General features: G+C 35.3%; 1 protein-coding gene across 2 annotated transcripts in view; it reads right to left on the bottom strand.

Moving 5' to 3' along the window:
* The window catches only part of LOC138702250 (uncharacterized), a 123,185-nt gene extending 102,717 nt beyond the window's left edge, over nucleotides 1-20,468 (bottom strand). For both annotated transcript variants that reach the window (XR_011332827.1, XM_069829838.1), the window contains exon 1: nucleotides 19,929-20,468. The gene's annotated coding sequence lies outside the window, so the exon portion shown is untranslated. The remainder of the gene's footprint in view (nucleotides 1-19,928) is intronic.
* Between the last annotated feature and the right edge of the window lie 383 nt (nucleotides 20,469-20,851).

The following is a 20,851-nucleotide window of genomic DNA, read 5'->3' as shown; positions in this document are numbered from 1 at the left end:
GTTTTGATTTTCTCTAGATAAATCAAAACCTCTAGTGAGATTGTTGTTTAGTCAACTGTCCGAAGCCAGAACTGAACCTTACAAGTAATACCACTTATGAGGCAACTAGGCCAGGAGATAATGGGATAGGGTGGCCAGTTCCTTTCCTCCTCCATTGCATACATCGCCGACTAGCTACATATTACACTAGTCAGACTTCAGATGCACACAAACAATTGTTCTTCCTCTGACACATAAGGTCAAGTGAGATGTACTGCTGATAATAGATGTACATATCAGCCAGAACATCAATCAGAGGATGTGTAGTGATATCACTGTTGATAATACCACAGTCTAGTATATACAGTCACGAAGCTCAATACGTAGTAAATATGCATCCATAGATAGTTGCTAACCACTAGGATCGCTACTATCAACTCATTACAGACAATGCGAAATAGTACCTGCACAGTCTATTGTTCCTAGTACCCTCATAAACTCAAGCTTCGTGACTGTATATACTAGACTGTGGTAATACTGAGGGCAACAGATTTGCTAAACTATGGCCCGAAGTTTCATAAGTTGCCCGACCTGTAATAATTATTAATAATTTCCTACTTGCATATAATAATTTGTCTTACTTCTTTACTAGAAAATTAAATAAATATTAATATATCACATTGATTTGATGAATGTTTGTCAACGTTATATTATACGTCAGAGTCAACAATGAAGTTACTAATAAAATGGTAACTAGGGAGTTCATTAACAAACTCGTACAAAATGGTTGAATGTAATATTCCTCAGAAGTTTTTGAATTGGCTATTGAAGCTGAAAACAAAATATTACTCTCTTACAATTGTCTCTAATCATGTAATTTCTATTTCAATTCCACTAAAGACTAATTCCTGTATCATTTCATTCATTTCTGCATTTTGTTCAGTTTCAGAAGTTGTGTAAATTGAAAACATTATTCTCTTGCAATAACTTGTAACTATGGCAAACTTTATAGACCCTTGGACATGTTAGAAATCCTTAATTTCCGACCGTGCGTAATACACTTCCTTATCTCGTATTAAAAAGTAAAACTACTATAATATATAAGTAAGACATGACGTATAATTATGAACCTCTGTAGAATGACATGCCATTAAAAATTAGCTGTTGTTTCAGGTTTTTCCTTCTTTGGTTGTTTGTTTGTCTTTATTTGTTTGTCATTATAATCATCCATCATGCGTTAGACTTCTATTCCCTGTAGCAATCAGCATCTGTTCTGTTCTGTGTTTCTTTTGATGACCAACGTTACTTCCAGCAACTGGTTTATAGTTTTTAAATTGAGATAGCCTTGGAATTCTCATTTGCTGTACGTGGGATATGCAACTACCTGTGTTTTTTTATTGTATGCCTTAAGTTAAATATTTTCAATTCCTTTCGAATAGCTATGTTTCTTCTCTTATCTATTCCTGTACATTCTCTCATAGTTAATAAAACTTTTATTTTATTTGTTTGAAGTCTGGTCTTACCCAGTTTCTTTTATTGTCAATTTATCGCTCCAACGTAACAATTTTGGTAATTATATATGATTTTATTATAAACTTTTATTACATTTTATTTTCTACCTGTATTACTTTTTATTTGTATTGTGATACGTAACCGAAAAGCAAACAGCAGATGTTAGGTAATCGTCTTCGTTTATTTATTAATTTCGTAGTAGATTTACTCATCTTCGAGAATTTACTTTCCCTTTTATTTTAAATTTATTTCTTACTTTTAATTTCTTCCTCTGTTCCATTATTCCATCATACTTTCTCGATTTTTATGAACGTAAAAGCTCGGGCGAGGGTTCGATTCCCGCTTGGGCTGATTACCTATAGTCGCATCGCTGTTATTTCCGTCGTGACTCCTCCTCTTTGCTTACGTCTTAAGAAGTGAAGGCTCTATAAAGTCTAGGTAGGTAGTACCGTTCGCCATTTTTGTTCTTTCATTGCCGAGCTACCAGACGAGGAATCTATTTGCCACACCGTTAAACATTACCATGTCATAGCTCTATGATAATAAATCAAACGCACTGTAATTCAGCAAATAATTGAGCGGCAAATAATGTCCTCGTGTGCTTTCTGCGAATGCCAACGAAAGAGCCAAAATGGCGGGCGATTATATTAAGTATTTATCGAGCCTTAGGAAATGGATGACTTCTTCATCAGCGAATCACAAGACGCACACGTTTAAATGTAGCCGATCTGCAACGTGATTGGCTGCCGGAAATTAGAGCGACGGGACTATAGTAGTGTTTCTTTGAAATGAAGAGCATAAATGAAAATTAGGCAGTTTTCTTCGTGATTTCTATTTAAGCACAATAAAATTAAAAATGTTACGTTAGAAACGCGTAAAAATACAGTGAGGAGATATTTACCATCTTCGTGACTTTTTTTTAACAATTTTAATTTCAGTGACTAATATGAAATACGAAAAGTTGAAATCCCATAAGGGCAACGGCCTCCTACAGGAGTGTAGGGTGAGCTGAAAGTCTACTACTCTTGGGGAGCCAGTCCAAGAGAGCTTACACTATACTTACAAACTAAACACATAAACAAACAATATAAACTAAACACGAAAAAACTATAGACTAAACACATAAATTATACAAACTAAACACCCACAAAAAAACTATACAAACTAAACACCCACAAAAAAACTATACAAACTGAACACATAAATTGTAGTCTGAACACACAACTATCCACACTAAACACAACAAATTTTACAATTATACAGTCTTAACTCACACACAAACTAAACACACAAAAACTTATACAAATTGAACACATACATTACAGTCTGAACACACAACTATCCACACTAAACACAACAAATTTTACAATTATACAATCTTAACTCTCAAACAAACTAAACACACAAAAACTTGTACAAATTGAACACATAAATTATAGTCTGAACACACAACTATCCACACTAAACACACAACAAATTTTACAATTATACAGTCTTAACTCACACACAAACTAAACTCACAAAAACTTGTACAAATTGAACACATAGATTATAGTCTGAACACACAACTATCCACACTAAACACACAACAAATTTTACAATTATTCAGTCTTAACTCACACACAAACTAAACTCACAAAAACTTATACAATTTGGACACACAAATTATAGTCTTAACACAGAAGAGCTATACAAACTGCAGATATAAATTATAGTCTAAAGACACAAACTATCTAATCTAAACACACAAAAACCATACAATTAAACACAAAAATTATATTAACTAAATACATGAACTATACCAACTAAACACGAACTCAAACTATCCAAACTAACACACACAAAAATAACTAGTGAATAATATAGAGCTAGATATTTATTTATTCTTAACGAAAAAATGAAAAAAGTACATATTTTATTTGCTCTGTGAGAGTCAACATGTCGAATGAAAAATCACTGCAGTGAATAGTATTCTTATTATAATTTTTTGTTAGCAGGAGAAAGAATACAATTAAAGTGTTCTCAGAAATATGCTATACAAGTAGATTGAAGATATCAATTATTTTTGTATTACAGCATATCGATGGCTGAGAACCAGACTGTTCTAAGTCCTACTTTTTATAAGAAAGAAATCTATGTTTCATTGTGTTCCAGTTCTTGTCTGCATATATGAATCGAACAAAATTGTAAATATTCCTCTCCATAAGGTCGCTGTGAAGCTATTCCAAATTGTTTCATGAAGCTTTGAATGTCAGGATCTTAAAATAGCTCTCTTGAAAAAAAATAGTAAAATGGACTTGGAACAGTCTGGTTCTGGGCCATCGATATATTCTTCTTTGTAGTAATCTGACAACGAATAGCAATACACGCAAACAGTTGGGAGAACAAAACAAAGGCTTGGTTTTTGCTTTTAGCTTAGGAAAATAATTGCTAAGAATGTATTGTGTTCCTACTCACTAAAAGAAAAAAAGAAAGAAATAAAAATAACATTCAGACATTTGTTACCGATTGAATTAATAACTTAAGTAACAATAATGGCTACAGATATCAAATTACAATTATACGAAGTTCGCCTACTTGTCTGCAGTATTTAAAGAGAAAAAAAGGGTATGCTATCTTGATACAAACCTGCATCATTACTTGACAGTAATACGAAAATTATCTTGTAATTTGGTATTTACATTCATTTTACTTCTTGAACTATTTTCCATACGTAAGTAGTTTCAGTTTGTTGCCTCACTCCACGTAATGAATATGCTAATTTTATCATGTTGAAAGATATACAATAGCCACAACGTATATACGTGCAAGTCAGATTGCATACTGAGTGCTATTAAATGACTTAATATGTTGTATGTTTGGTTCCCCTGGAAGGGATTTTTTTTTCTTGCCGAGGACGTGGAGAGGAAATCGAAAGTTGCAGTTTTATGGTAAGGATTAGTGAACATAATATTAACTCCTTGTCTAAATACAGTAGGGATATGTTCTGAATTTAAAATTACGCTGCGTCGTTTCGGGGTTCCACAAACTAGCAGGCCTACATTTAATATAAATGTACCAAAATAAACGGAAATTCTGCGTAGGCCTACTTAATCCTTAAATTCACAAAGTATCCTATAGGATACAACAGGTTAATAGGCTATATGCAATAATTTTAATAGAAAAATAGAAAAAAAGGTAGGAAAATTAAATTTAACCAAAATTTCACAATAGCTACTATAATATTCTACAACATATAAAATATGGACATTGTGACAGTTGTTTTCTTTACAGTCCAACACGGTTTAATAAACTTCATAACATTTGCCTGAAATAATACCTGATCTAGAATAAATTTTGCACGAATACTAAAGCAGTATCGGCCTCTTTCTTTACATTTTCCAGTTCTTTATGTAACGGATCTCTTCCAATGAAAAAATTAATTACTTCTAAAAATATCTGTCTATACTAAATAAGTTTTATACATCCAAAGGCCTGGACTCGGGAATAGTACCCAAAACGCTCATTGCATTTCCGCGTTGAATTGCAATACTTAACTAATAATAACTAATAATAAACTAGTGTGAGAAATGAAGTTTTGCCAATTTAAGGGTTAAGTAAACCGTCTCCTCTAGGTATGGTATTTCCTGTCGGTGATAGTAGTAGATAATGATAATAATAATAATAATAATAATAACAAATACCTTACTATAATAATACCGGACAGCTGTATACTAGCAGTATTGACGTGAGTGCGAAATATCGCGGACCTGACATCTAGCAGAACGGCGTGGAATTACGTCCACAAAAATATAAATATTAACATAGCGGAAATCGGACTATTGTTTAAAACGTGAGTTACTAATGTGGGATAACATACGAAACACTTAAGAAATGTTGAATAGTGCATATTTAATGTAACATTATTTTATATCAGAGCTGCATATTATGAGAAGTATTGCATGCTTCATATTATTTTCCGTAATTAATTGTTGTGTATTTTTTCTTTACTTTAGTGAGAAAAAAATAACTTTGACATAGAATGAATTTACAATGTTTTATATACGCATTGCTGACAACTGCATAGATAAAAATTGATAGTAATCTGATGCTTATAATAATTAGTAAAGGCATGTAGACAACAATAAAACTTAATTTGCTAAAACCTTAAAATTTCCAATATGTTTTATCTTCTATTCATTTATTAGGCCTAAATAAAAAAGCCAATTTTTATTGTTCCGTCAACACAGAGACAAAGGCATTAGGCCTAATAAAGAATTTTGTCGACTCACGTTTTATGAACTCTCGGAAATCGAAAGTACGATTTGGAGCAATTTGTAATGCTGTAATTGTAGCAATTATAAACTGCACATTTTAACACAGCACTATTTAATGAAACTATTAATTAGCCCAGCAACAATATATATTGCAGTTGATTACAGCTTGTTTCGCGAGTATCTCCACACCGGCCGCCTAGGTAGCAGCACCACCTTCATTCGAGCTCAGAACTGCTAGCTGTTCGGTATTATTATAGTAAGATATTTGATAGTACTAGTGGTAGTGGCAGTGGTAGTGGTAGTGATAGTGGTAGTAATAGTGAATTGAAACAGAATGTATTATTAAGAGATACAAGTAAAGAACTGCTTTTGTGTCACAGATAGTTATTAATAATTAACCGATATTCTGTGTATAAGTACATGAGAATATCCCGTAAATATTATTCTCCTTATTCTTTCTTCCATTATACAGTAAGTATAAAGCCTGTTCGTCTTCTGTTCTCTGCCATTCAGTAAATATTATTTATCCATCTGTATACGAGCAATGGCAACCTTATATTAACTGTCTTTAGTGAAGTGTTTCGTGTGGAGTGCGGCATTTTATGGGGCAGAAACATGAACATTACGACGAAGTGAAGAGAAACGGCTACAAGCATTTGAAATGTGGATATGGAGAAGAATGAAACGTGTGAAATGGACAGACAGACTAAGAAATGAAGCTGTGCTGGAAAGAGCGGATGAAGAAAGAATAATGTTGAAACTGATCAGGGAGAGAAAAAGAAATTGACTGGGTCCCTGGCTAAGAAAAACTGCCCACTGAAGGATGAACTGGTAGGAACGGTGAACGGAAGAAAAGTTCGGAGCAGAAGAAGATATCAGATGATAGACAACATTAAGATACAGAGATCGTATGCGGAGATTAAGAGGAAGGCGAAAATAGGAAAGCTTGGAGAACTCTGAGTTCGCAGTGAAAGGCCTGCCTTGGACAGAAATCTATGAATGAATGAGTTATACTTGTAAGAGTCTGTTCCCCATTCATTTCAAAGCACAACTGAATAATTTTCTTTTTAGAATACATTGCAATACCCATGAATACTAAAAAAATATTCTTCAGAGAAGGTTATGTATACAGGGAGTTTACAAAAGTATCCAATATTTTAGGAGGTGCTAGTATGCATCAAAACAAGAAAATAATGTCTAATAAACATGGGTCCTACAACACATACTTTCTGAGATCTGAACACTTGTTCATAACAAGTGCTCGATGTGACGTCCATTCATGGCAATGCATTCCTCTGCCCTTCGGCGTAAAGAATGACGCACTCTTTGAAATTGACCTGGTTGTTCTTGATAACCAAAAGTCTAGGGGATTTATATTTGAGGAACGAGTAGGCCAAGGTTTGGGGCCTCCCCAATCAATACAGCGGTCCTGAAATGTCAGTGTCAGGTGTTCACGCTCATTGCGGGAAAAAAAATGTGCTGGTGTGCCATCGTGCATGAACCACATCTGTAGTCTTTGGTGACATGGCACATACTCCAGGAAGGTAGGCAATGGATTAATTAGAAACTCTGATAACGAGCCTCAGTTAATCTCTGTGGTAGCACGTATCTATCACCAAAAACGCCTGTCTATATGTTGATTGAGAATCGGTGCTGATGCCTTGTTTCTTCAACTGCATGGGAATTTTCATCAGCCCACACATGCTAATTACGAAAATTCACAACACCATCTCTGCTGAACCCCGCTCATATCCGCAACCAGACTTTTGTTTTCAGTATTCCTTGCGACGTATCAGTATTCCATGTCAGGGGTGTGAACTACGGTATGATTATCTGCTGTATTGTATGGCAGAAAAATGCATTGCCAATAGTGGACGTCACATTGAGCACCTCCTATAAACAAGTGTTCAGATCTCAGAAAGTATGTGTTGTAGGTCCCATGCTTATTAGACTTTTTTCTTGTTTTGATGCATACTATCACCTCCTAAAATATTGGATACTTTTTTTTTTAACACCATGTATATGCAAACTTCCTTTATGTGTAGGAATGGACTCGTTCACATTGTTGAATTCATAGCGTACGACGTAAGCGTTTCCAAAGCGACCAATTTGAATAACGTCAGTATAATGAATCGTTCCATTAAATTCTTTAATTTTTTTCTGTTCGTGTAGGTCGAATATAAACGTCAAAAAGGAATGATATATTATTCTTATTTTTAACGAAACCAAAAAGCGGTATATTACTATTAATAAGAAAATTGAATTATGAATTACAGTTAAGGAAATGTGTAAAAACAATAAAAGTTGCTAACTTATGTTCCGGTAGATGCTTTTAAATTAGAAACTAAGTCATTGTTGTTATTGTCATTACTTATTCATTTTACAGAATAAGAGAATGAAACCTCTTACATCCCTTAACCCAGTATGAGCGAATGCTGGGTAACTATCGGTGTTGGACCCCGGACTCATTTCACCTGCATTATCACCTTCATCTCATTTATACACTAAATAACCTAAGATGTTGACAAAGCTTCGTAAAATAACCTCCTAAAAAAAAACCTCTTACAACCCCACACTTTCCATCTTTTCCAAGTTCGACCTTAACATCCTTCTCTAGATTTATAATATAAAAATTGTTTAAGTAATGTTTCGTCTTGCATTATCTGAACGTGTTCTGCCAATTTATTTTGTAATCAAAATTTTGTACAAATAATGTGTAATTCGTCTCTTTCATATCTTAATTTCTATAGTGCCTAGTCCGGTGAATATTTTAATTCTTAAGAATCTCAGTTCACTTGCTTGTAGCATATATTTTATTTATCCTTCGTGGACACAACCCAGATTTCTTTTCTTCTCTGCAAGTTATTATGTGTAATATTTAGTTTTATAAAATTTAACTTGCGTATCTTTCATTGTTTTATTCTTCAAAGTTCTTCTTAATGTGCCACAAATAATAATAATAATAATAATAATAATAATAATAATAATAATAATAATAATAATAATACACTAAACAGAAGCCCAGGTCTGTGGAAAGAAGACATCTTTTTTTGCCGGGAATAGAGTTCTGGTCCTCTGATTTGCAGCCTGCAAATCTCCCATCGTCCCCACAACGTAACAGAGGGTGAAACAATGCTAAAATACTGTAGGTATGTATAGGTCTACTGTTCGGCAGACCGTTGCGTGCATCGAAATAGAAGTTTTTAGCAACAAATTTCGTTGATGTTTGAGATGTGGTCATTAAAGAGATTTCGTTGTTGCAGTCGATGTGGATGGAGGCCAGACTCAGAGTCCCGTAGTATCATTATGGATAATTGTACTATTAAGGAAATTGGTTCTAGGGCCCGCTACACGTACATATCATACGGGCAACGGAAGAATGTCCAATCTAGCCCAGTTGTTTCCGCAGGAATACACACGCTGTTATTGCAGCATTTTATTCTCGTGGCACGAACAACTGACCTTAATGTCCGTACGGAATTACGTGTTGTGTTGTCAGCTGTATTTGCAGGAGATGAAGGCTACTGGCCCTTTTCCTCAGCGCACATTGATATTTCTCGTTATTGTTCAATGATAGGCTGCAGCACATTCTCATTCCAATCTGCTATGGCTCAAGTTAAAATATATGGGATACAGATCCAGCGGATCCGGGTGAAGTTGTTGGCAGAGAAATGAAGTTGTAGATCTCTCTTCTTAAAACGCCTAAGAATAAAATTATTAATCCAAAGGAGAAAGTCCTGCAAAGAATCTATTAAATGAGCTCCTAACAGTCTTTAACCCTTACACGCTGTGGAGTAATTGCTAGCACGTCTAACCGTGAAACTAGTGAGCCCGAGTTCAAACCATGGTTGGGACAAATCACTTGGTTGAGGTTTTCTCCGTGGTCTTCCCTTAACCAATTAGGAGCAAATGCTGGGCAACTTCCAGCGCTGAACCGTGGACCCATCCCGCTAGCACATGGGTATCCAAACGCCTATAGAACCAGGAGATATTGCACGTCAAGCATGCTCTGCTAAGATGAATAACTTTCCATATAAAATAGAAAAAACGACCTTAAAGAATACGGGTTGCGGGTTGCTTACGTCAGGGGTTACCTCGTACGAGTTACAATTGGACATCCATGCGCTGGCATATCACCTTCATATCTCTCAGACGCTAGATTATCACAGCAGTTGATAGAGCGTCTTAAATTACCAATTAAAGAAACCTTAACACAAGGAAAATACCTATTTACATAGGAAAATGGCGGTAGGAGAATAGACTGCAGTGTTAGGGAGAATAATCTGACTCTTCTTTCAATACCGTATAATCTAATCTATGAGTGAGTTGGTTGTTTTATATTTTCTTTTATTCGGTGAGGTGATCTCCCTCACTGCTGTCAACGTGATCTGAAAATCTCCTTATTTTTCAATGTCTACTATCGATTAAGAGTATGAATAAGCAAGTTGAATAGAAATAAACATTAAGACTTTGCAGTATAATAATAATAATAATAATAATTTATTTATACCTAATAATAGGTATCTACATATTGACTGCATATTGTCATGATGAGGCCGGCGAAGTCTCATATATGAATATATACAATTATTTATTTATTTATTTATTTATTTATTTATTTATTTATTTATTTATTTATTTATTTATTTATTTATTTATATTTATGTGCTAGTCAACAGCCGTTAGCCAATTAAAGTCCAATACAGTAATACAAAAAAGTATGAATAGTACAATAGAGTTACAGGTTGCTAAAACAATGATATACTAAATAAAAAAAGAAGTATAGAAGAACAATACTAACTGCTGTTAATGCTAAATAAAACTAAAATATAACATTACGACGAAGTGAAGAGAAGCAAATAGAAGCATTTGAAATATGGATATGGATAAGAATGGAACGTATGAAGTGGACAGACAGAATAAGAAATGAAGCTATGTTGGAAAGAGTGGGTGAAGAAAGAATGATGCTGAATCTGATCAGGAATAGGAAAAGGAATTGGTTGGGTCACTGGCTGAGAAGAAACTGCCTACTGGAAGGAATGGTGAACGGGAGAAGAGTTCGAGGCAGAAGAAGATATGAGATAATAGACGACATTAAGATATATGGATTATATGAGAAGACAAAGAGGAAGGCAGAAAATATGAAAGATTGAAGAAAGCCCAGGTAGCCCGGGTTCGATTCCCGGTAGAGACAAGTTACCTAGTTGAGGTTTCTTCCGGGGTTTTCTCTCAACCCAATATGAGCAAATGCTGGTAAATTTTCGATGCTGGACCCCGGACTCATTTCACCGGTATTATCACCTTCATCTCATTCAGACGCTAAATAACCTAAGATGTTGATAAAGCGTCGTAAAATAGCCTACTAAAATTAAAAAAAAAATGAAGAAAGCGGGCTTTGCACTGAAAGACCTGCCCTTGGGCAGAACAATGATGGATAATAGTATTAATGAAATAGTATAATATAATATTATAAAAGAAATAATAGAATGTCTTATATTTACAGATTATATAAAATAATTTAAAACCTCTATAAATTTGCCACTACTACACATTAAATGGATCGAAATCACATCCATGCATGTTCGAATTATTTTTCATCTGGAGGCTCCTGTAACTTCATCCCTCTTAGCCCCAAGTATAACCTAGATGTTGATACAGCGTCGTAAAATAACCCCCCCCCAAAAAGCCCCAAATATTTTTCTAAGCATCTTATTCTCAAACACCCCTAACCTCTGTTCCTCTCTCAAAGTGAGAGTACAAGTTTCATAGCTATGAAGAACAACCGGTAATATGACTGTTTATAAATTCTAACTTTCAGCTTTTTTGAGAGCAGATTGGATGATAAAAGCTTCTCAACCGAATAATAACAGACATTTTTCATTATTTATTCTGCGTTTAATTTCCTCCCGAGTGTCGTTTAAATTTGTTACTGTTGCTCCAAGATATTTGAATTTTTCCACCTCTTCAAAAGATAAATTTCCAATTTTTAAATTTCCATTTCGTAGAATATTCTGATCGCGAGACATAATCATGGTACTTTTTCTTTTCGGGATTTAGTTCGAAATCTGTCTCCTTTACTTGCTTCAAGTAAAATTCCCGTGTTTTCCCTAACCGTTTGTGGATTTTCTCCTAACATATTCATGTCTTCCACATAGACAAGCAGCTGATGTAACCCGTTCAATAACAAAACCCTGTCTGTTATCCTGAACTTTCCTAATGGCATATTCTAGAGCAAAGTTAAAAGGTAAAGGTGATAGTGCATCTCCTTGCTTTAGCCCGCAGTGAATTGAAAAAGCATCCGACAGAAACTGACTCTATTGCATTGTAAATAAAAATATTTGAAATGTCGAGAAGAGTATTAACTGAGTAGCTCACGTTGACAAATTAAAAAAAAAACTGTAAATTACCTACAATACATACATTACTTCTCATCTATTTCACTTTGTCGCTCTAATGTGGTAAGTTTCACTTTACGGCACTAATGTAGTGAAGTATCTCATTAAATTTTTATGAATGTCATAAACTTTGAGATTACGTAACAAAAACGTATAAAGTATATTAGACATTTCTTTGTTTCACTCACGCGTAACAAATAAGTTTATAGCAAGGGATACTAATTCTACAACAATGAGGCTCTGTTCACTAGGCCAAAGTGTAGTGCCTAGGCCTATATGGCTTTAGCCTGGGTGGCTATTAAGACCTGCTGGACTTGGTCACATCGAAATTAGAAGTATATCTGCATTTAATAAATAATTTCTCCGAATTAAATGCGTCTGAGAACATACTTCATAACTGATTAAATTCATTTTATTTATCTTACGCAAGAAACAAAATAAAACAAAAATGTTGGATTCGATTGCAAGGTCCTGCCACTTTGTGTTTTGATTAAAACATAGCACATTAATACCCTAATTTCTTACTAAAATAACTGTATTTCATGTTCATCATTCCCAGATAAATTGACTCGTATATAGGCCTATTGAATATAAAAAAATCCGACCAACAGTTTAAGGAAATCACTATACACAGACGAAGAGAAGACTGGCAGACGGCATGCTAAAAACAACTTTTTTCGGTATCAGTGGTGCAGATAGATTATGACTCTTCCTCTCATCCAGTATTGCTCCCAGACTGTGATGTGCAATGAATTTTGTCCCTCCAGCAACAGAGTTTATGGCCTGCCAATTATTTCGTTCATAATTTCGGCCATATTTATTGTTGTTATTTGGTGGAATTGTAATTGTTTTAGTCGGTTTAAGGGATTGGATATTGTCACGTAATATGTTTTTAGTCCAGAAGAAGCTGCAAGAGTAATTTAGCCTATTTTTTGAAACATGGGCGAAATATGAGCTGTGTCGGTTGGGTGCTTGGATTCAACGCATTTACTGTCCAGAAAATATTACAAAGGTGCAGAGAACTTAACACGTTCTTTAAAAGACCTGAAACAGGCATCAGAAGAAAAGTTTATTCAAGAACAATCAATATCTGAGACTGGAAATTTCATGGACCTGCCATATGACTACTGAAAGAACATGAAATCACCTCTCAGAGATAGTGGAGAGTTTTTATTGTTGAGGGAGCAATAAAAAGAATGAGGGGGACAGATCACATCTCTACAAGACAAGAATCTCTTGCTGAAATGTCAACATTGAGCAGTGCGCCATGTTTCGCTCGTCAACGTCAGGTCAAGTTAGAGGGGAACTGTTGAAGTATTCTCTTCACTGATGAATTGGGATTCAGTTAATATTTTTAATTGGTTATTTAACGACGCTGTATCAACTACTAGGTTATTTTTAGATTAGGTAGAATTGGTGATAGCGAGATGGTATTTGGCAAGATGTGATTACCTGACATTCGTTTTACATACCTATTATTGGAGAAAGATTTGTTCCGGCATCGGAAATCTAACCCAGGACCTCTCAGCTATGCACGCTGAGCGCTCTTTCCATCTGAGCTATACCGAAACCCCATTCACGACGCCGGCCGAACTCTCCCCCTTTGTATCATCGAGTCTCGGCAGAGCTCAGATGGAAAGAGCACTCAGCGCGCATAGCTGAGAGTCCTGGGTTCGATTCCCGGTGCCGGAATGAATTTTTCTCCAATAATATTTATCTACATGTCGACTACTTATAGAAAGTAGTCTTGATTATTCAATTAGATTGGCGAGGCCTCTCTATGTATTCGTCTTACAGTTAGGGGAAACGTCAGGTAAAAAAGTACAGTATAATATCCTGATGAAGAAAAGGGAACATAAATGAGGACTGGAAACAAGGCTATTCCTTGTATGACAAGAACTGACGGGCAATACTCCTCGTTCAAAAGTGAAGTTGATTAGATGTGGTATGAGAAAAGACACACTGCCAATGTTAACGTATCAGCAGGAGGTTCTTGTCTATTCTTGTAAATATAAGACTTGCCTCTCTCAGTATCTTTTTTTCTTTTATTGTTCTGTCATTGATGTTTTCGAGGAGATTTCTTACTTTTGCTATAGTCATTTAGTGATATTTCAAATTTTCATTCGCAGTCACTGATAGTTCTTCATGAATATTCGTCTTCGAACGCTTATTCCAAGCTTTCGAGGAAAATGTTGAGTTCTTGTGCTTTTGGAATATTAAGCTTATCTAAACTGTGAAACCATTAACACTAGATGCTTAAACGGACATATCACATACTTTGTCCATATTTCACCAAGCAAATTGCTCCTTGTAGATTTTTCTGGACCTGAAAGTAGGTTATGTAAAAAACCTAAATTTTGAAGTTGCTCAAATTGCTAAATAGTTGCAATTCCATCAAACTATAATGGTAGGCGTTAAGGAAGAAATAGTTACAAGGTCATGAGCTTCATGGTGTAAGATGGGGGTAATAGGGTCATAAACCATAAACCATCATTTGGCAAAAGAAATCCCTAAAAAAAAGGAGACGAATACTTCAATCAACAGAATAGTGGAATAGTGGGAAACTGTTTAAATGTGATGTTATTTGTTCCTATTTACATTTCGTATAGTGTTGCATGTTTTTGCCTGTCAGTTTTTGTTGATTATTCTTCCTTTGATGTATTTCCGCTTCAGATATAAAGTTTTGGATACCGCACCGTCTGATGGAAGTTACCATTCAATTGTTTCAGAACTACATAAAGGTTCCTTCATCAGGACAAATAGATACCGGTACGACTTATGCTGGGGCGCTATGCTTGGCTACTCCGAAAAACTGGACCTATTTTTTGCTCCACTTATTTTAAAAACAAATTGTGATCTTTTCACTCCGTTTCTGGTGGGGAAGGGTAATTCAAACCACGCAAGGCACTAATCTCAGAAAGCGAATCTCCACTCACTAAATCCTTGGGAGGAGGGATGAGAAATAACATTGTTACTGAATTGCCTATAACTTTGATATTTTTGAACCTAGGACCTTAAAATTTGAAATATTAATTTAAAACAGGGTTTTCTTTGCTGTCATTTTTTTTCAGAATTTTATAAATAATAGTTTTTATTTTTCAAATTTTTTCATTTAAGAAAATTAAAAAATGATGTACCTTTTTCTAAAAAATTTGCTAAACCAATAAACCTAAAACTTTGCATGTGTGTTACCAATATCTAAAGTAACATTTCCGAACAACCAAATATTTTATTTAGGCTTTATATTATTTTTTTTAAATATTAGGTATGAAACGCTTTTTTAAATTTTTTTTCTAAGTTTTGTAATGTATAAAACTCACAAATATTAACAAATCAAAATTTTGTTGCAAGGAATTATATATAATACAGTTTTAAGCTTTTTGTCAAAATTTCATATTTTTACTCCTAAAGGTTGCAGAGAAAAAGGTACATAAGCTTTGAAAAATACGCAACTTACGGAAAATGACGTTTAAATATATAGTACTATTTATCTATTATCTCACCTTATACAGTGCACTCAATGTTCTCAATATCCGTAAGGAATAGTAAACCACAGCCTTCCTAGCACTGGTCAGTTAGTTTGCCTGCCTAAATTTCAAGAAAATTTCTATAACACAGAAACTCCAAAATGGCTACTGAAAGGGGGAGTGGCACATTGCACCGTGCTGTGGCATTTAAATTTTAAAGGCCGCTTAGGTCCTTCAGATAAGCAAAATATTTCAGTATTTAATACAGAAAAGTATGTACTATTTATTAAAAAATAAAAAAATCCATTTTTTTTGTCATAATTTAGCGTTTCTTTACCCTTAATTACTTCCTGTTATCATCTGGTCTCCCAATCGTTACGTCAGAACGAGCACCGACACTGATTTATAAAAAACATACACAACGAAAGTTAACTACTATTAGCGACCATGCAGTGTCATTTTCTTACTTACTGTCAAATTTAAACAATCTGTGTGGTAATTACTGTACTTGAAATACCGGAGTAACTGCAACATGTGTGCGCGACGTAATTGATGACTTGTTTTATTCTGTAGGTACACAATTATGTCGAACTGACACACACACACACATTCTTTTCTGCAGTTTTGACATAATTATGATGTATTTTACTAGTTGTGACACTGTCTCACGAATTCAGAATAAATTGAATAGTTTGTTCCATTTGATGACAAAATTATAGAGAACAAAATTATTAATTGATACTTTTCTTTTTCTTAAAGTTGTAAGCATTTAGTGTTACATATGAATGAATTCATTTATAGTAGCAATTAAGCATCCTGATATTACTTCAGTATATTCCTGACCGAAATAAAGGACTTGCTATATTCTTTTAGTACTATCAAATATTTTACTTTTGTTATAGTTTCCGCACATGATCTAAAATATACAGTATAACTTATAGCTTCCTCTTGGATCCAGGTATGGCTGTTTAGTTTTACTTTTTTTTTTTTTCAATGTCGGGCAGCCTACTTGACTGCATCATTCACCCAAGCATTCATCCAAGCGTTCCCATTTATGAGCGACAAAAAAAAAAAAAAACACAAAAAAAAACAACAAAAAACAAACAAACAAAAAAAAAGACACAGTGAATATATAATCAATAATAAACTTAATATTGTAATTTGTAAGGACTTTTGTTATAAATTAATATACAAATGTGAACCAGTTAGTAAAAGAGACATAAATATTAAGGAGCTGGAGTGAAAACAGGACTTACTTCATCTAGCGAAGAATAATATTAATAAGTATAAATCGTTTAAATTGTTATAGGTTACGTACTAATTGGTTCATGTTTGTATATTAATTTATAACAGAAGTCCGCTAAACTGGAGAATTCCCACGGTATCTTTGAACCGTGCCGTTACGTTTAGCACCAAATTTAGGTAAATACACAATCTCGCGAGCATAAGAACACGACGTTGGTGTGTGGCGTCGTTGGAGGGAGAAATTTGTTTCTTTTCTCTCTCTCTCTCTCTCTACTTCGTTCTGAACATTACTGAGAGATAGCACCACTGTTAGCTACAATATATATTTGCGCAAATATATTGAAGTAGATTACGTGACTTATTACGTGACTTAGATGAGAGTCTCGAGACAAAACAGTTTTGCTATATTTCTTTTTTTATTAAATGTTAAGCACAGGAACACCATTTCGTAATTTTATTTAAGAAACAAGCCAAACAAATTATCTTTGCATCAAAAACAAACTATCGTATTTTATAATTGTTTGAATGCAACAGAAGCCAGAAGTCTTGCACTTGACTAATGCCGTGAATTATTTAAGAATATAGTTGCGAATTTCACTACCACCATTTCGATTGTGTTTTGTTTGGCACGGCTCGGTACGGCCCGGTGACTAGTGGCCAGCGAGTAACGTCGACTATCGACATTGCTCTGCCGTGCGTATTATCCAGTTGTTCCCAAAAGTCCTTACACACTATATGCATTTCTGGATTCGCCCATAATTGTTATTTATCATCATGAATCGTTTACGGAATCAAGAATAACATAAATACTGCTACGTCACAAAAGTTTTAGGGTACTATTCATAGACAATTCGCTAGTCCGCGTTACGAGCGTGCTGAACTAGCCCCGGCTATCGACTGGTTCCTTGTACAGGATTCATATCATATCATATCGCTAACACTGGTTTATGAATACGAAAAACGTTAGTTCGCTGATCATCCACAGGAAGCCCGCGCTAAGAATGTCTATGAATAAAGCAGTTTGAGTTTTATCACGTAAGTGTCGGGCGCTGGTGTAGGGCTTCATACCTTGGGCTAGCGTTACGGAATAAGCCCTGCTTCCAGTCAACATGGGCGGAGAAACTTTCTCATGAAATTTCGGTCAGTGTATGGGATCGGTGCCCCTCTAGCATCGTGATGAATTTGGGGAGCTACAATGTAGCTAATCGGCGATGTATGCAATGGAGGGGGAAAGGAACTGGCCATTATCTCCTGGCCGAGTTGCCTCATAAATGGTGCTTTATTGGTATCACTTGTGAGGTTCAGACAGTTGACTAAACAAAAATAGATAATGAAATTCGGTTCGCGAGCTGGTTATATCGGCTGGGGAGAATCATCGTGCTAACAATACGTTACTCCTGTACCGATTGAATGATCGTTCACCTCTGCTGAGGCATGGCATGAAATCAGTCGACTGGTAGACCTTGGCCCTGTGTGAGCTTTCGTGTATAATATTAGGTACTATTATTTTATGATTAATAATAATAATAATAATAATAATAATAATAATAATAATAATAATACAGGCCTACCCTCTACATAGACCATTAGAATAAGGCGGTGTGGTCGGCACTAGACTCAGAAAGCCTTTTACTCATGGGAAGCACCAGGTATTCAATTTTATATACTGCTGAGCGAACCTCGAGGCTGTTTACATTTTTGTAAACGAGAAAACTTAATCACCATTCGGTACTGAACCTAGGAGCTAACAATCCGTAGCATTAGGAACAACCGCTGGAAAGTGGAAAAGCCTGGTAATTATTATTATTATTATTATTATTATTATTATTATTATTATTATTTGTTTGCAAAAGAAAAGAAGAAAGAGAGAAAGAAAAGTCAGCGGTAAGAAGTTGGTCGTTTGATTCGAGGCTGCGCTCGTCAATGGGTTCGTATTCTACGTGAGCTGATACCTTGTTGAGGTAGAAAAAATTAAGATATGTTTAATAATAATTTAATAAAAATATTGGTCTTGTAAACAAAAAATAAGGAACACTTCTTAAAACTTCAGGGAAAAAAGATCTTTCCCAACTGTAGAGCGACTCTTCAGTCTCATTTCGCCTTCTCCCTATAATTTCCACGGATGCTAGGTAACCTTAAAGTTAATAGGCGTTTTTAAATAATCGACTAATAACAATAAAGAAAGCCCCTAAGGGCTGACACGCCTTTGACAGTTCTATACTGTATGCATTACATTGCCTTATAGCCTAGAAAATTCAGATCCCGCTCCTTAACAAAATGTATATAGGTCCACCCATAGGAAATAATTGAAGCCACTTTAGAGAAATTTTGGGATCATTTTGGCATGAATTTCGTGGTATCCCTAACAACAATAGTGGCCCGAAGTTTACGTAACTCTTCAGATTCCATAATTAAATGACACAACTGCAAATATGTTAAGAATAATTAATGTCTAGTAAAACGCTGTTATTATTCATTGTGTATAGGTAAAGGTATTCCTACATACACCATAAAGGTGGTTGGGGTACACGGAGGTAGAACTCCATGTTTTCTTCATCTCGGCACTAGAATGAGCATCACGTTTGACCTTTTTACCCCGGGGAAAGGCTCAGAACTCAATTTTATAGGAGACTGAGTGAATCTCGGAATCATTCTGGAAGTTTGGCGTCCACACCTGCGGAGTAACGGTTAGCGCGTCTAACCGCGGAACCAGGTGGTCCGGGTTCGATTCCCGGTCGGCGCAAGTTACCTGATTGAGGCTTTTTCCGGGGGTTTCCCTCAACCCAATATGAGTAAATGCTGGGTAACTTTCGGTGCTGGACCCCGGACTCATTTCACCGGCATTATCACCTTCATCTCGTTCATCTAAATAACCTAAAATGTTGATAAAGCGTCGTAAAAAACCTACTAAAATAAAAAGTAAATGGAATTTGGCAACTAAAAAATCCCGTCACCACCCGGGACTAAACCCAGAATCTTCCAGTTCGTAACCAGTTGTTCTACAACTGAGTTATCTGGTAGTCTTAATGTTGTAGGTAATTATCTTAATTATAAATTTAATTCACTTGACTTACCTGTGTTAGTTGAATGGACAACAATACCAACCACAGAAGTGGAGTTAGTGCTTGTATTTACAGTGTTAATGTAGAATCATTATAGAATTCCAAGAAGTTCGTTTTGATATTCTTTCAGATTCACACAAAGTTTAAACTGGTCTTAAAACACTACACTTCTGTTTCGAGTCTCTGTTTTAGCGGCATAACCGCTACTGGCACTTAATAATGCAGAAGACTAATGTACACAATATTACATATTAGATCACGCTTTCATTTTCGCTAAAAACTTTGTGGGAGGAAACTTTTGTACACAGCGACAATAACTACCGGTATATATTCCTATTGACACACTCAAGTTCAACAATGGTATTCACCAGTCACTGCACTGAATAGACTCTTCGTTTGTTAGCTTTATGCTCTGGTTGAAGGAAAAGATAGACACGAGATTCTCGTCTGGCGCGACAATGCAAGACTGAGTTGCAGGCGGACGTTCACGGCCCTCTTGCTCGCTTGCTTGCCTGCTAGGTTACTGTTACAAACTGTGTTGTTGACTAGCGATGCGGTGTTGTGTTCTGAAGCAGAACGTGACAGTAGAAGGGAGTGGAGGCGTGAAGAAGAGAAACTGAAAGAAGTGTGTAAAGTTTACGTGCAGAAAAAAAAGTAGTGTCGAAGAGAACCAGGCAGACAAGACGAGAACACGAATTGTTGAGATAGGAAGCAGGGAGGTCCTCTGTTAACCCGTCGACGACTGTCGTAAGAGTTTGAGAATATTTCAACACCAGCGATGAAACTGACAGTGAGAATTGGGAAGTATTCTCCGAAATTAAAAAAGAAAGAAATGTTATCAGTAATAATTAGAATAAGAATATTGTTCACACACAACTCTGGTGGACAAGGCCTTTCGGAATACGTAATTTTGATCTTTCACTCTCACTCTACCA

Source organism: Periplaneta americana, chromosome 1, assembly GCF_040183065.1.
Source record: "Periplaneta americana isolate PAMFEO1 chromosome 1, P.americana_PAMFEO1_priV1, whole genome shotgun sequence".
Classification (NCBI taxonomy): Eukaryota; Metazoa; Arthropoda; class Insecta; order Blattodea; family Blattidae; genus Periplaneta; species Periplaneta americana.
Note: the sequence above shows the minus strand (reverse complement) of the source record. Positions and strands in the feature narration are given on the sequence as shown.